We start from the raw sequence: 18,136 nt of genomic DNA, 5'->3' as shown, positions 1-18,136 counted from the left end.
GGCTCGTGTCTCGGCCTCTTCAACAAGAAGCCTCTGTGAGGTGAAACCTGTTTGGTTTCTCTGTCTGTGTTTAGCTGTCCTCTCTGAACGGTTACACTGATGTCACTTTCCTCCAACGGACACACCACGTACTGATCGTAGGTCAGGTAAACAAGCCTGTTCTTGTCTGCCGAATGAAGGTTTAAAGACGAATACAGAATATTAACATATCTGCCGCTCTGCTGCTTGTAGTACCTCACAAGGAGTAAGACGTTCAACACTGGGTGTGTTTGATGAATTTCTTCCATCTTACAGCTTAAGATTGTTAACACATCACTCTGTTGACACATCCACTGGCTTCACCCTTCCTCCTCTAGCTGCTATGTGACTCGTTTTCACACCCATTATGGTAAATGCAACAGCGTTATCTCTTGCTTAATAAGGGAGGGTAAGCTTCTAAGGCATGCAATTCGAAACACTGACACTAAAGTGATGCTACAGCTGCCAAACAAGCGTGTGAACCCTTTGAGATGTTCTATATTTAAATATGATCGAAAACATAAAGTCTTAACACAACCCCTAAGGTTAAGAGTTCAACAAATTAAATAAAATTAATACAATAAAACATTTATTAAGGAAAAAATATTATAATATCATGATCAGAATTATATCTGAAGGTGACATTCAGGTGCTCTTCAGCATCAGGTGTAAGTGGGCAACCTGGTTTTTAAGAGCACGTGTTTAAGGACGAGAGAAAAAAATGGAGTTTCTGAGGACTTAAAATGAGAATTGTTTATGTCCACTGGCCTACAAAAAGTACAAAACTATGAGTTTGGATTCCATTAATACGCAGTTAGGCAGATTGTGTTTAAATAAGGGACACAGAAGATTACAGTAAACCTCCTTAATAGTGGACGACAATACAAATATCACTTAATGAGAGTGTAATAACTTTTGAGATGCCATCAAGAGGAAAGTAAATTACAATGGTGGGCATGGATTGCAAGGAGAAAGCCACTGTTCTCTAATTTGATTTTAGCTGAATAACGTAGTATCACATATGCCTTCACACTGAAGTCCATCTCATCCCAAACCATCTCGACTGGGTTTAGGTCAGGTGACTGTGGAGGCCAGGCAGCCTGGCACTGCACTCCATCACTCTCCTTCTTGGTCAAATAGCTCTTACACATCCTGGAGGCATGTTTGGGGTCATTGTAATGTTAAAAAATTAATGATGGTCTAATTAAACACAAACTGGATGGGATGACATGTCGCTGCGGGATGCTATGGGAGCCATGCTGGTTCAGTGTGCCTTCAGTTTTGACTACATCCCCAACAGTGTCAACACCCCACACCATCACACCATCACACCTCCTCCTACATGCTTCACAGTGGGAACCATGCATGCAGAGACGATGCAGTCACCTTTTCTTTGTCGCACAAAGACATGGCGGGTGGAACCAAGGATTTCAAATTTGAACTCATCAGAACAAAGCACAGATTTCCACTGGCCTAGTGTCCATTTCTTGTGTTTCTTGGCCCAAATGAATCTCTTCTGTTTGTTGCTTTTCTTAGCAGCTATTTGACCATAAAGGCCTGAGTCACGCAGTCTCCTCTGAACAGTATATGTGTCTGCTACTGGAGCTCTGAGGCTGGTGACTCAGATGAATTTATCCTCAGCAGCAGAGGTGACTCTTGGTCTTCCTTTCCTGGGGCAGTCTTCATGTGAGCCAGTTTTGTCGTAGCGCTTGATGGGTTTGGCTGCACTTGGGGACATTTGGGACAACTTTTAGCAATTTTCCGGACTGACTGATCTTTAGCTCTCAAACCAATGATGGACTGTAGTGTCTCTTTACTTAGTTGATTGGTTCTTGCCATAATATGAATTCTAACAGTTGTCAAATAGTGCTTTCGGCTGTGTACCAACCTGACTTCCCCATTAAGAAGGCAAGAAACTCTACAAATGAACCCTGACAAGGCACACCTGTGAAGTGAAAACCATTTAAGGTGACTACATCATGAAGCTCACTGAGAGAAGGCCAAGGGTTTGCAGCGCTGCCAGCAAAGCAAAGGGTGGCTACTTAGAGGAATCTAAAATATAAGACATATTTAGAGTTTTCATTTCAATTCCATATATCTTGCTTCGTATATTGGATGTGTTCAGTTTGTATCTACAATGTAGAAAGTAGTGAAAATAAAGAAAAAACACTGAATGACTTTTGACTGATAGTGTAGATTCAAAGAGCTTCACAGACAGAAAAGAAACAAGGCCACTTGTATATTAAAGGTCATATTTAAACAAGCAGCCCATTACAGATATATACATAATACATAAGTAAAAATAAATCATACAGAAACACAAACAGAGAAAGATGAAAAAAAAATGACAATCTTGGATGTAACAGAAGCAAAGGGGCAATATTAATGAACAAGATTTGCATATGGTGAGAGTGGCATTACAGGGGAATGAGTTTCTTTATTGATCATCAGAGTTTTTGGATGAAGAATTTTCATCAAGGATATGTGATTGAAACAATTCAAGGACAACTCAGTGCTCCAGATGGTGAATGAGTCTTTCACGATCTGTCATATCAAAGGCTGCACTTCAGTAAAATAGGACAGAAACCTTATTAGCATCATAATCGTCCAATTTAGCTGTGAGTTTGAAGGTTTGCACTGCCTTACAATGCCACAAAGGTCAGGAGATAGAGAAACAATGCTGCTGCCCATCTGCAGTTTGCTAAAGATCACATATACAAGCCAAAAGGCCTAAATAGTCCAAAGTAGAACGTCTCGGTTTAAATGCAAAGTGTTGTCTTTAGAGAAGGGAAAAATAATGCATTTGAGCATCAGCACTTTATCTCGTCTGTGAAGCGTGGTGGTAGCGTAACTGTTTCTTTGGCTAAATCTAGGCCAAAAGGGTTCACCAGGTCACCTGCAGGTGTACTGAATTTAAAGAACAAATTTTTCAGCCCACCAATCAAAGAATAGTTAAAAAAAAAAGCATAAAGTTAACACTGAGAATGGCAAAGTGAAAATCCTCAATAGTTCATGTCAAGAAAGCACCAGCATTTAAGGGGTGAAGCTGCTCTGATCTGCAGGGCTGATGAAGTAGTTCACATTAGGTCATGTTTATTCACATATGTTTCTGCTCCTTTTGTGCAGATAACTTGACATACTATTTGAAATGGAAACATATATTGTGGGTAAGATAATAATCCAAACCATGAGAGACATATGATATACGGTTTCCAGGGCCAACTTGAAAGTCTGCTTTTTCCTGATTAAATATAAGAAGCACACAGATAGTTTCCAAAAGGAACAACTCTGAAATAGCAGAAATATTTCTCTAGAACAATATCATTCATCCTTCTGTCCTCGAGGGGGGTCTCAGAGGCATTTGTCAACACATTTCACAACTGTTAATACCAGAACTATGAGCAAAATCTTTTGCAAACAAATCCAAACATGTACTTATCATAGTTTTCCTCAGAAGTGCAGAGGTGCTCATGTCCTCATTATTTTCATCTTGACAGAGAACATTTCGCAATGTTTTCGGCCTCACAGGCAGGATACAGGGAGGGACCCAGTCCTGAGGGCACTGGCCAGTGTTCCAACTGCAGAAGATGTGCAGTCGAGCGGAGGAGAGGAGGGGATTGTGGGTAGTCTAAACACTGTCTTGCTCTGTGGCCAGCTCCCAAAATGTTTTTCTGAGTGTGCGTGGGTGACGTGCAATCCTGAATTACAGCAGACCACACACACCAGAGGTAGCTTTTGTGTCTATTTTAGCAACTGTACAAACTTTGCTTAAGGTGAAAGGTGGAATGCAACAGGTCAGAGCTGGAGGTGTCTGACTCATTTTCAGGCTATTTTCAAAAAATAACCTTCTGTAGATGTAAAACACACCTCCAGAAACCATCGTTCATGTTCATCACAGTGATAAGAAGCGGCATTGTATTTCTATCGATCATCTTGTGTTCTATAATAATATACTAATCAATGTTTTTGGTTCAACAATAAGTGAAATGACTATGTCCAATAAGTCAAGGCTCAAACAACTAGCCTACAATGAGTCTCAGTCAATCTTCCCCACAGCTCTAATTAGGTGCTCCTTGCTTCGGTTTTACACCCTGCACCTTTAATAAGGTTAATAAGGCTTCATAGTGTGGTGGTTTACACCAAGGTCCCTTTTTAAAAACCTGCCAAATCCTTGGTTCGGTTAGCAAGGTGAGGCACAAATTAAGAGGTAATAATTACACGCTACTTAAAATAGTGCAATCTGTGTCTCCTTTGCTGTAAAATATCTGAAGCTATGCACTACCTAAACGTACTTACAGTAACTATTTCTTTGTATCTGGTAAAAAACCTTTGAACAGACCATAATTTTTGTCTTTGTCCAGCGAAGACAACAGCGTAGTTCAGAGGTCCAGATCAGTGACTGGAATTAGCAATGCAATAAAAATTAAAAAGGTAATCTATGGAAAAAAACAAACCATACAAATAGAAGAGCAGTCACATTTTTGATGACTTATAGAGACAAAAATGTTTTTAATATGTAACATGTTTTTTTAAGCTGTGAAGGTAAGCATTTTTAAAATGGATAACAATTTAAGTCTCATCACCCCAGGTTTACGGAATTTTTTTTCTGGCCTACTGGTGCTAAAATAGTAGCGCATAAACAGACCACTGCACAATGCAACTTCAGTCATGCTGCATTTGGAGTAAAGGGCATGACTGTTTTATTTTCTAGCTGGGTTGCCAACACTCTGAAATTAATGTTATTTTCTCCGGTCATTACTTTTATGCATCTCTCCACCAGCACAATGTCCTACAAACCGCAGCAGAGTGAAGGATAGCTTTCAGGAGATGGAAACAAGAAAACACTCTGGGGGGAAAAGTACGAGTAATTTTACTTTCATGTAACAGTTCATCACAAAGTAACTCCAGGAATGCACTGAACATGTCAGATTAATGATAGCGTAGGAGTAGTTGAAGAGCTTTTTTTTCCTCTTTTTCCTCTTAACTTTGCAGAGACATATTCTCTCTTCTACAATTAGGCTATCCACGCTAGCTTGTTGATGTCTGGCTCGAATCCGTGGAAAGAGAGCAAGCGATACATCACAGGGCAAGGAGTGAGTCTTCCCACTGGAATTCCAGTAGCTGTGCCACAGGCCACCCTCTTGCAATCAGATTGTGGTTGTCCGTTTCCACCACCATACATCCTGGTCCATCCACAGCCAAAGGAATATTAAGTCTATGAGAACTGGCAGGCTGCCCTCGCCCATATGATATAGGGATGAGCTGAATAGAATACCAGCTAAAGTCAAGCTGAGGCCAGCAAAGGTCCGACCTGTTTTAGTGAGGGGTTGGGAGGAGTATGCCAGCACTAACAAAACTCACTGTATGTCTCATGTTGTGTTGTTAGAGATCTTTAGATAGGTTGGGAGACACGATGTCCTCAGCAGATCTTTATTCTTTTGCTCCTGGCAGATTCTGGGAAAGTCTTGGAATTTGGAGCATGCTCTCAGCAGTGGTTATATAATTCTAATGTGATTAAATAATATCAGTAAACTGATGTTTGGATGCAATTATGTGGCATCAACCCAGACAGTGAAGCTTTAGTGTTATGGGTCACAAGGGAAACAGGAAAAAACTTCAGCATTTCTGTGAGATAACAAGTGAATAGCTGCTTAGTTCTGTTTCTGAACCTGGAGTGTATTACATGATCGACTTTGAGAGTGTCCTCAGCTGAAACCCAACATTGCTGGGCTACCTCCGATCTGATGGAATGATTGCTTCCTGTTTTTCTTCACGCTTCTTCGGATGCCTGCTGGGAATCCATTTGTCGCTTGAGTTTGATTTATAAAACTCTTATCTGCTCACTCAGTAAATAACATTCCCTGATTGAAGAGGAAAATGCTTCTGTTTAAAGCTGACACATTAAATTTATTTGTTGCTACTGGAAGCATCAACTGATGAGATGAATCACTGATCCATAATTATGTTTTTCATTACATTTAGCAAAAGTTATAACACAGATGATTATAATGAGTTTTTATGATGTCTAAAAGCTTTCTTCTGAACTTTACATTATCAGAATAACTGCATGTGTGTGTGTATGTGTGTGTGTGTGTGTTGGCCACTTTTCATCAGCTTTACATAGAAGCATGTGTGGTTTCATTTCCAGCAACAGAAATGTGCTTCGTAACATCTGGTGAGATTATCTCCAAAAGCTCGGTTCATTACAGGCGTTGGAGGTTTCCAGCTGCCGACTTAGAATCACTTTGATTGCGCTGATTGCATCCATACTTCTTTTAAAATTGCTTTATTGTTATTTAAAAATAAGAAACTCATTCCTGTGAGATTTTTTTTTGGGGGGGGGGGGGCATGCATTTGGTGATCATTTTAGCGGCAGCTCCGCATATGGCGCACATCCCGCAGCAAAGCACACGACTGGCTCCAAACTAGCGCTGAGCACGGAAAGCCAGAAAGGCACGGGAAGATGTGAGCCAGGACTCCATCTGCTGTACTTATTATCTAAATAGGTTTAATTCGACAATTTCATTCTTTTAAACAGCGAATGTAAGTCAGCGTGGAACTCCTGTCTCTCCTAATAGGCCTAATTTATCACTGTAGTTTATTTTTGTTTTTTCCAGAACCCATCAGATAAAGTCATTCACTGCATGTCATGGCCACATGCTACAGTAATTCTTAACATGTTAGCAGACAACTTTACATTTATACAGAGCAGAATATTCTTATCAATTTTCAATTCAATTCAATTTTATTTATATAGCGCCAAATCACAACAAAAGTCGCCTCAAGGCGCTTCATAGATACAGAGAAAAACCCAACAATCATATGACCCCCTATGAGCAAGCACTTTGGCGACAGTGGGAAGGAAAAACTCCCTTTTAACAGGAAGAAACCTCCGGCAGAACCAGGCTCAGGGAGGGGCGGGGCCATCTGCTGCGACCGGTTGGGGTGAGAGAAGGAAGACAGGATAAAGACATGCTGTGGAAGAGAGACAGAGGTTAATAACAGATATGATTCAATGCAGAGAGGTCTGTTAACACATAGTGAGTGAGAAAGGTGACTGGAAAGGAAAAACTCAATGCATCATGGGAATCCCCCGGCAGCCTACGTCTATTGCAGCATAACTAAGGGAGGATTCAGGGTCACCTGGTCCAGCCCTAACTATATGCTTTAGCAAAAAGGAAAGTTTTAAGCCTAATCTTAAAAGTAGAGATAGTGTCTGTCTCCCGAATCCAAACTGGAAGCTGGTTCCACAGAAGAGGGGCCTGAAAACTGAAGGCTCTGCCTCCCATTCTACTTTTAAATACTCTAGGAACAACAAGTAGGCCTGCAGAGCGAGAGCGAAGTGCTCTAATAGGGTGATATGGTACTACAAGGTCATTAAGATAAGATGGGGCCTGATTATTTAAGACCTTGTATGTGAGGAGCAGGATTTTGAATTCAATTCTGGATTTAACAGGAAGCCAATGAAGGGAAGCCAAAACAGGAGAAATATGCTCTCTCTTTCTAGTCCCTGTCAGGACTCTTGCTGCAGCATTTTGGATTAGCTGAAGGCTTTTCAGTGAGTTTTTTGGACATCCTGATAATAATGAATTACAGTAGTCCAGCCTGGAAGTAATAAATGCATGAACTAGTTTTTCAGCGTCACTCTGAGACAGGATATTTCTAATTTTAGAGATGTTGCGCAAATGGAAGAAAGCAGTCTTACATATTTGTTTAATATGTGCATTGAAGGACATGTCCTGGTCAAAAATGACTCCAAGGTTCCTCACAGCGTTACTGGAGGCCAAGGTAATGCCATCCAGAGTAAGAATCTGGTTAGATACCATATTTCTAAGATTTTCAGGGCCGAGTACAATAACCTCAGTTTTATCTGAATTAAGAAGCAGAAAGTTAGCGGCCATCCAGGTCTTTATGTCTTTAAGACATTCCTGCAGTTTAACTAATTGGTGTGTGTTATCTGGCTTCATGGACAGATAGAGCTGGGTGTCATCTGCATAGCAGTGAAAATGTATGCTATGTCTTCTAATGATGCTGCCTAAGGGAAGCATGTATAATGTAAACAGAATTGGTCCTAGCACTGAACCCTGTGGAACTCCATAATTAACCTCAGTGTGTGAAGAGGACTCTCCATTTACATGCACAAACTGGAGTCTATTAGATAGATATGATACAAACCACTGCAGTGCAGTACCTGTAATACCTACAGCATGTTCTAATCGCTCTAATAGGATATTATGGTCATCAAGATGTGGAGTCACGGCGTGTTTGGTCATCTGATAATGGATCCAGTATTCCACTGTCCTTTTAGCTTTTCCTTGGTTTCCATTTAACTCTGGAAGAAAATGTCTGAATTCCAAGAAACCACAAAATCACATTGTATAAATAGCATAGCATGAAAATACCATGAGCAAGTTACTCGGCACATCATCATTATAAATTGTGTTTAAGAAGTCAAAGCAACAAAATCTGGTGCTAAACAAAGAAAAGAGAGATGACAGGAAGAAGGATGACTAAACCCCCAGGACTTTGGATTCAAGCAGTGTTGCTTGTTATGGTGACCCTGTGCAGTCAGGCTTCTCTCATTTTTCTCCTTCCAACTTTAGAGATGTTACAGTTGTCCTTATGTTACTTTGCCAAGGATAAATCTCTTTTGGGCTCTTGGTAGCCTAGTTGAAGGAGATGGTGTGAGCTTAACATAATCTTGTTCCCCTTGTCTGCTCCCCTGACCTCTGACAGTGGTTATTGTAGTTGTTGCTGATCTTATTGATTGTTTGTTGAATTGAGAAAACATGCAGTGATGAGTATTTTGTCTATGTTCAAACTGTGTTTCTGAAATGCTACCTGCTGTAACTCTTAGGTAACGTCGACTCTGTAGTTTAAGCGCTGAGTCTGGTGATAGATGCGGCTGCCTGCCCAAACCTGTTGCCAGAAGGCAGAAACACCGCAGGTATTTCAACTTGACACCTAAACACCAAATGAATCCCTCTGACTGACATTCCACTCCACTTCTATTTAGGTGTCCCTTTACTTTATGTAACAATACATGCCGCACAGAGTATCATACTCTGCGTTTCTCAGCTTAAAGACAGAAATTAGCTCAGAAAGGATTGTCTGGAGGCCTGTAATAACGGCTCGCGCCTCAGAAACTCTAGTATGTGTCAAAAGGAGGCAGAGAGGGAGCTGATGTGGGGGCTGCACAAATGCCAGGGATACCTCAGCCTTTATTGTATTCAGAGCCAGTGAGCGTGTGCAGAAGGTTTGAGACACCGAGCGTGTGCAGTCAAACTGAGTGTGTGCCAACAGCCGTGACACAGAGGCCAGAAAAGAGCTGGAAGGGCATTTGATCATTTGGATACAGGAACGTGTGTGGTATCAACTGAGACCATCAAAGAGGACTCTGATTGGAAGGTGCGCTGATAATTAACTCACAATTGCATCTTTCCAGTTAACAAATTAGTAGTTTCTGACCCATTTGACTGATCTAATTATGATCTAATGTTGCCTGTAAGCATCCAATATTCTCGATTAAAGGTTTAGTTAATGAATGTCCTGGAATGATCTGAGTGCTCAGAGCCAGAAGAATACCTAAACATAAAGTCGGTTCTTGTAGTAATGAAATAAAGGACCTTATGTTGCTGTAATTTAGCAATGATCATAGCAGGACAGCATATTTCAGTGAAAAGCTGCTAATAATAACTGAATTGTTTGATTCTTTTGAAGGGTTGATATAACTGAACTAATCAAGATTAAACTTTGGTATCCAAAAAAAAAAAAGATTTGCTGCTGTGTACTTTGGCTAATGTGCTAAAGATCTGCCTGTTAGCACTGAAACATTAGCATTTAGCTGCTACATCTGACTATAACAGCAGTTTTGTGCTGGTAGCATCTGTTTTCAAAACAAATCAGATGAGGTTAGAGGTTGACAGTCCTCAGTAAACTTGCCATCAGAGCAGATTTCTTTTCCCTCTTTAAACCACGTGACTCTCAGCTGAAAATAGTTTACCTTTTGGAATAATGTCAGAGGAGAAAAGTTGGAAAAGATAAGGGTTGTTACAACATAGTAACAAGCACCGGATAAAAACACTCATTGGGCCTTAAAATGCAACAAACCTGATGGAACCAACTAGCAGAGACGTGGCAGTGACATTCAGTGACTTCAAGTGAAAGTGGGCGAATTAGTGGTGATATAAAGTTGGTGAGTCCCCAGTTTTTCTCAACTTTGAAGCAAGTGATTGAAACAACTGCCAATGAGAGTGAAGGATAGCAGATGGTTAGCCCCCAGCCACACAGGCCTAGAGACTGCTTGGTAACCACCTGACAACGACCGGTATTTAGGTAAAAACGAGTGTTACTTGACTGCTTGCAAGTTGTTGCTTGAGGTTACTGGTGGTGTGAAATGTATTGCTAAAGCTCTAGTTTTACAGGCCTAGAGACCAGTCAGCGTCCTGCTAGTAATCACTGGTCACTAGAGAAAAATATATATTCCCCAACTGGTTGGCGAGTGGTTGCTGGCTATTGGTAAGTGAAACTAGTTGCGATTGCTTTGGTCACTGGTAGATTTCTGCAGTTGCCTATAGTTTGTTGCCAGCTACTACAGCTGTAGTGAAACTAAAAAGAGTATAACATAAACTGAAAATAGAGACCATTTGCCTTCAAAATAAAAGTTGCAAATTTTTGGATTCATGGTAAGGGACAATTTTACTTTGATATCAAATTCCTTGGATTTTTTTAGCTTTCAGTACTGCTTAGCAGTCAGTTAGCAAGTGTTTGCAGACAAGTCAGTGTTCTGACCAGTTACACCCAGCAACAGCTTGTAACCTCCTGCAGTCGGTTAACCGGTCAGAGAATACACCTTTGTCCCTGGCAATCCGAGGTTCCCAGTGTTGCTGTAGGATCAAAGCCTTATAAAGGAAACTGCTGTCTGGACTGTCCACCAATGAACAGCCATCAGCTACAAATCAGTGGGTGATGAGCAGATTGTTTCACAACAGTTATGCATATATCCTCATTCAACGGGAACTATGACGTGCCTTTGATGTATAATCCTGGCCTTAGTCATGTAAAGCACTTACTGACTTATTTACTTACTACTAAGTTTGTCTTTGGTGATAAATTGCACTTCTTTTTCCTCTTTGGTACTTTTCCCACCTTTGAGCGACTCACACATTAAAACGACTCATAATCACTTCAAACTGTAATAGTAGTTTACAGGATTTTTGGCATGAACACCTTAAAGACTAATTAGGCTGAAAGCTACTGGAGAAGTAAAGACTTTTGTTCTGTTAAAGAGCTTTTGAGGTAGACATGATAGATGAGTGAGGCTTATCGGTAAGGCTTATGCAATATACTGTACTACAGCATTTGCCCTATACAATGTTGCTTTGATTTAGAAGGCAATAAATTATAGTGATATTAGAGATAGCTGCATACAGTACAGTCTGGGATTTCTTTTATCAAATCAGACTCCAGTCTTCTGTCTCCGGACAGACAGTGACTTTGTATCTATTACAGTTTATTGCAAAACAATGGATGATGATGAAGTAACCTTTTATTCAGCCAGGGCAAAGAGAAACATTTATTTTCACATGCATCTGTTACCATTGCTCAGCCACTCTTTATGTTCTTCTGCTATGATTAGCAGGGATTTTTCATCCTGCTTTGTTCCACTGCAGCACCTTCCTAACCTTACAAGTCAGATCAGTCATGGAAAACCAAACTCTAAAAGGATGAGAGTCAGGCTCAAGTCCAAGCCAACAGCTTTCTTCTGCCCATGGTAGCTGGGTCATACAAAGGCTGAAGACAGAGAAACACCCCATCCCCATCTGGGAATCAAATCCCCCCACAGGGCTGATCAAACGGATATCTACACTTCTCCCATGTGGTATGTATTTGACATGGGGGGGGGGTGCAAGGTCAGTGTTGGTCCCCGCCATCCCAATATCAGGGCTGAATCATGTGGGAAGACATATCTGACCTGCCCCATCTGTGCTTGGTTATCACCAAGTTTCTGTTAGCCAGGGCTTGTCATCAAATCCAAATCTACGGCCACTGATATACAGAAGTGTCTGAACTGACCATGTGTTTCTCTCAGTGAAAATCAATTTTGGCGACTCTGTACGTCGCTATAAATGGAAATCTTTTTGTGACTATGAGTCATTCAAAATGTTTGGTCCATTTAAACAAAAATTGTCCAAAAACAATCCAAAAAAGACCTAAATGCTATTTAGAAAATAAAATATTGATTTAAACATATTTTTGGAGAGCATGTTGGAAAGATTCTAAAGCTCAAACAAATAAATGTTGCCTTGTATGTTGCTCACATCCAACATCTTTCTGAAAATATCACTTTTAGAATCAATTCATTTTTATCTATATAGCGCCAAATCACAAAAAGAGTTGCCTTAAGGCGTTTTATATTGTCAGATAAAGACCTTACAATAATACAAAGAAAACAGAGAGCCCCAACATTCACGTAACCCCCTATAAGAAAGTGCTTTGATGACAGTGGGAAGGAAAAGCTAAACTTTAACAGGAAGAAACCTCCTGCAGAACCAGACTCAATGAGGGGCAATCATCTGTCGCGACCGGTTGGGTGTGAGGAGCGGAAGACACAACAAAGACATGCTGTGGAAGAGAGCCAGAGGTTAAAATCATTAATAAATAAATGCAAAGTGGTGATTAAATACATAATAAATGCTCACTCTCAGTTAAATCTGAATCTATCAAACAGCTCGATGACTTTATTTTGTGTCATCCTCAGTTTTTAAGGCAAGTGAAGGCTTTTCCAATGTTTGTTGAAGATTCTCTTTTACATTGTTTGTAAGGCCCTATCTACCATAAAAGATCTCCCAGCTGGTCTCTGAATATTCAGCTTCCCTCTAAACAAGAAGAATCTCACAGTCCTTTGGTCTTTTTTTCTTTGGCAGCCTCTTCTCCCCACATTAAAGAAGTGTGGATTAAGGATACTGGTGAGGCGATTATGGATGAGTTCTTGGCAAAAGGACTATAAGGGATAAAACTATGTTCTACGATTGGGTTCAACTCAGTGTCGTATGTTTCTCTTTTTGTTCTGCTACCTGTAAAAAGTCTCTGCTGTTGCTGCAAGCTTATGACTTTCTGGGAAGACAGTTTTCATTTGTACAGCAGCACACAGAGCTGACAGCTAATCCCAGAAGTCTCTGTGATATTGGTTTCCCAAAAACTCCTCCTTTGACTCTTCCCAGAGCACTGCAATAAGACTACATTTTTTGCATGGCAGTCACTTTAGACTCTGTTCAGTGCCCACCCCAGTTTTCTAGAGAACAGAGAATATTTTATTGCACATGCTTTTGTTATTACTATTTCGCTGTATTATATGATCAGCCTGTATTTCAGTCTTGACCTCACTTGGCCTTCAAAGGATCCTACTCCAAGGACATTCTTATGTGCACAAGTATGTGAGTTAACAGTTGGTTGTTTTTTGTCTTTGTGTGCTTCTTGCAGAAAAGAATGAAAAAAATAAATAAAAGCATTTATATATGAAAATATAAAAGCAGCGTTTGTGTGAGATGTGAGGGCATGGCATTGGTGCCTGACATTCAGTTATTCTCTGACAGGATTTCTTTTCATTTCTTGGTTGAAATGTGTTGGGTTTGACAACAGGGGCAATTCAGGTTACTAACCCACAATGAGTGGGCCTCTACGGTCCGTCTGTCATGCCTGTAATGCACTCTTTTAGAAATACGGTGGGCCCGGCTGGCGTGCATCCAGACCAGTAAAATACAGTAAGCCTGTGTATATGGCAGAGGGAGTGAGAGTGTTTGAGTGGGAGATATAGCAGCAATTTAAGTTCTGTACAGGTTTTCAGTCGACACGTTCTTGTGTGTCGAGTATGTGTGTGCGTTTCTGCTTCACCAGGTGTCTGGAATGCATCTAAGCAAACAGGCAATATTTCATTCGTATGGTCTTTTGTGTCGCTGAACGGTGCACATTTAGGCCTGCAAAGAAAGCCTGAGAGTAACAAATGTTAACTTAAGGCCTCCCTGAAACAATGCCTCTCTCTGTACGCATGAAAAATTCCCCAGCAGCCTGCAATTACATTGTTTAGAATTTATATTTCCCAGAGGCGCACTTTGCCGACACATTCGGATACCAAACAAAAAGGAATGGTTTGCATTTCTCTCTTGCTGCCCTGAGGTAGCTAAACATTCACTGAATTAGACTTAATCAGCTCCACATCACTGTGTGATCAGCTGCAGTAACGCACCAGGAATGTCGGTGTTATCGTTAACGCTGATGACCGACGCTGTGATTAACGGCACTACGGGGTGTGTTTATCCTTTTTCCCCGCAGCACTTACTGTTTCTTTAACATCTAGAAATAGCATTGCGCATTTAACTCGGTGACTATATTTTTCTTCCATTTAAATTTAAGTGTTTCCCTCTCCTGAGCATTTTACAGCAGGAGGAGGAAAAAATAGATAAATATTCCTGTGTCACTGGTGTTATATTACAGCACAGCTGCCAAAAATAAGATGGGACTGGTTGAAAACAGAGAGTATGTGGAATAAATGAGCCAACTAACTTTGGCAGAAAGTTATTTAGCTCATAATAAATTATAAAATAGGAACAGGAAAATTTATATTTATTTCTGTTCAGGCTGACACAAAATCAAGTGGAAATTAGGGTAGAGGGCAAAGTCAATCTAGTTATTTTCCCCCTCGGACTCTATTTTCCTCCTACCTTTCATCCTCGTGCATGCCTCCAGTGCATTTTCACATATTTTAAAAGCCTTAAAGGCAGAAAAGGAAGAAAAGAAAGAGGAGGTAAGTCTGTGAAAAAAGAGTAAGAGAAGAGGACAGAAATAGTTGAGGGTGTGTAGGCCCGGCTCTGACCACTGGCATGCATGAGGAAGCAGCCTCCATTCCACAGGCCAGCGGACGGTTTAGAGACACTACAGAGCACACAGCTCAGCAGCCCACATGCAAGTCCACTGGCCTTCCCCACCCTCGGCTATTCTGGGCCTCTTTGCCACTGTGGTGGCTTTCACTCAGCAACCACACAAATAAAGCCTGAGCAAGAAAAACATGAGAAACTAGAGGTAGAGGAGAGGAGGGGGAGGAGATGCATTGTTTACTGTTTATCTTGTTTTTTTTTTTAATTTCCACTTGCCAACATATGGTTAGGGAGCTGATTTACGGGACTGCGGCGTCGCTAAAACAAAGTCATCTAGCCGGAGTTTACAATAAGCTGGCACGAGCATCTCCCAAAGGTTTAAAGGATAAATCTGCTTTATGTAACTGAAGTCTTATTTTTTCTGTCATGATGTTGTTCTCAGTAGGTGAGAAGGTAAGTACGGGAGGTCAAAGTTAAACTCAAAGTTAGATGATAATCAGTGATTGGCAATCATCAGCTTGGGCCCTTGCTTTCTTTTTAGATACGGTTGTGTAACCGGATGGTTAGTTTTTGAACCTATGCGATCATGTTTCATGTCACTCGTGTTTTTGCTAACAGTATCACCACATTCCCAGTGTCAGCTATCAACTTGGCGAGTACGGTGTCATTAAAGCTTTTACGAAGGATGGAAAATAAGACTCGGAATGATCCTTTAAAAAGGAAGCACCGCCCAAGTTACAGTTAAATTATGTGAGTCTTATTTTCATTACTCTGCTGTTAAAATACTGATAACATAGCTAAAATTCTAGGATGTGGCGTGGTCACTTGTCTGCCCACAGGAAATGAGCAAATCAGATGCTATCACAAGTCAATAGTAGCGGGTGAGCAGTAAAAACTGACTACTTTACCATAAGTAGATTCACTGAGCATAGAGTTTATTTTTTTAAGATTCTTTTAAAAACGTTACTACTACTTCCTGTTAAACTTAAAGGACTAAATTTGATAAAAGAGTATAAAAAGTCACGTCAGAATATTTGTCATGCAATAAAAATACACTCATCATTTCACAATAGTCTCTTAAGTCATCGTACTGTGATATAAGAACCTGTGGCCAATGAATCAGCGTCACCAAGAGCCACTGAGAGGCGGTGCCAGAGATTCTTCTCATTCGTGTTTAATGATTTATCCGTGGGGATGTGGAATTAGTAGTAAATACATGAGTAAATCTGGATGCAGATGTGTGGGATTTGAAAGTGACGCACAACACAAGCATTTGTTTTAACGTTTACCTAAGGAGGAAGTGAAATCCTTGGGATTAAAACTGTCTCGGGCCAAGATATGGTCATGTCTAATGTTTTAAAGTAAAATAAACAAATATAAAAAGTAGTATTTCACCGAAGCGAGATGCGAGTGGCAGAATATACAGCTAAGCTAAGCAGTTATTCATACCCTGCTTGTTTGTTTTTTGTGAAGCAGTGTCTGTCATTTACCTAATTAATTTGCCAAAGGGCTCAAATACATAATAGTAGAATAGTACGATTTAATGCTTTTTAACTTTTAACATGGACAGTTAAGAATAATGCAAAATGTCAGTGTTTATAATTACACATACCCATCATAGCAATCAATAGAATATTCTTTTTGCTTAATTGCATCTTCTACTTTGTTATTGTAGTTCATAACCATGATCCTGCATTTAACTTCCTGTATCCTAAACCACTCCTTCTTGCCGTAGACCTCCAGCTGAGTTAGGTTGAAGGCCTTGAATTTCAGCTCCTTCAGCAAATTTTCATTGGCGCTGAGGTCGGGACTTTGAAATGCCCACTTCTAAACCTTCACACGATTATTGGTGAATTTACTGCTGTGAAGTTACGGCATAAACCCAGATTAGAGGTTGAATATCTTGCACTTTCTTCAAGGGTCATGATCATGATCCATTCGACCTTGACCACAGTTCCCACCATCATGCTTCCTTGCTTTTGTCCTCCATACAAAGGCTGTGCCCATGTGTCCAGAAAGCTCAAGTTTTGTTTCCTAAGACCACAAAATAAATAACCAGAAAGCGTCTCTCTTCTCCAAGCGCTGTTTTGTAAATGCCAAATGTGCTTTCAGAAGCATGGGCTTGAGCACAAACATAATGAAGAGTTCACTGAAGTGTAGCCCTTGAAATTTGTATCCACTAGGTTGACAGATTCTTCAGGATGGCCTTGGAAGTGGTTATTGGATTGCTAATGACTTCCATGCCAAGACTGGGGACACTTTGAACTTCCAACCTGGAACTTTCAAAGTGTCTGAGTGTTCTTGAGCTTCCCATGATGGATTGTACAGTAGCCTTGTGAACTTGGAATCGTTTTGCAGTCGTGTTTTAGCTTTGAACCTCTTTATGGGCAGTCACAAGGTTCAGGTTACTTACTTTAGTTCACAGGAATATTTGGTCTGCAGTAAATAAGTCATCCATCCACATTTTCAAAACAAACACAGACAACCAAAAACAGACCAACATAACACAACACATAAATAAATAATTATAAAAGAGAATCCACGTAGCATCATGGGGGCTAGCAAAATCTTGACCTCAAGTCAACACTGAGCTCCTCAGTCTTTATCACAGTAACATTTGATATATTGGCAACATGTGATTTTAGAATCATGGTGCAGGAAATTTAGATTTTTAATCAAAACTAAAATGTTTTGAAGTTGTGACGTTTATAAGAATTTTTGTATTTTGCCTTAAAATTAGAGGATAATTATTGATGTCAATAAAACTAAAAAAGTGTTTATACCTATTGTACCACCATTACTTATATATTTTTGCAGATAAACATGAAGGATAGACATTGTTCAACAATACATAAAAACAGGGAAGGGGTATGAATAATTGCCAGCTTAACTGTAGGTTAGGATGACCCTCAGCTTAGTATATATGACAAAGAACAGGCAGAAGCACAGCTAGCATTTCAGTAAACAAGAAACACTGTGACTGAGCATTCCATAGGGTCCAGCTTGTCCTGACTCCGACTGAAGTGTCTTTGCTTGTTGTGGAATTTTTGTGGGTGGGTGGGGGGCTTCCTCTGGCTGCTGGCTAACACTGTCAACACTGACTACAAGTACAGATAAACCCTGCTTCTCTTCCTGTCTATAGCCACTTTCTTATTTTCTCTAAGTCCTCTTGATGAGGTTGATTGAATTATTTGTATTTTTAAATCATTGTTCAGATCTCTAGTAAAATCTTCAAAGAATCAAAA

The sequence above is a fragment of the Haplochromis burtoni genome, unplaced genomic scaffold (assembly GCF_018398535.1).
Source record: "Haplochromis burtoni strain Fernald_Lab_line unplaced genomic scaffold, NCSU_Asbu1 Contig_170, whole genome shotgun sequence".
NCBI classification, from domain to species: domain Eukaryota; kingdom Metazoa; phylum Chordata; class Actinopteri; order Cichliformes; family Cichlidae; genus Haplochromis; species Haplochromis burtoni.
Note: the sequence above shows the minus strand (reverse complement) of the source record.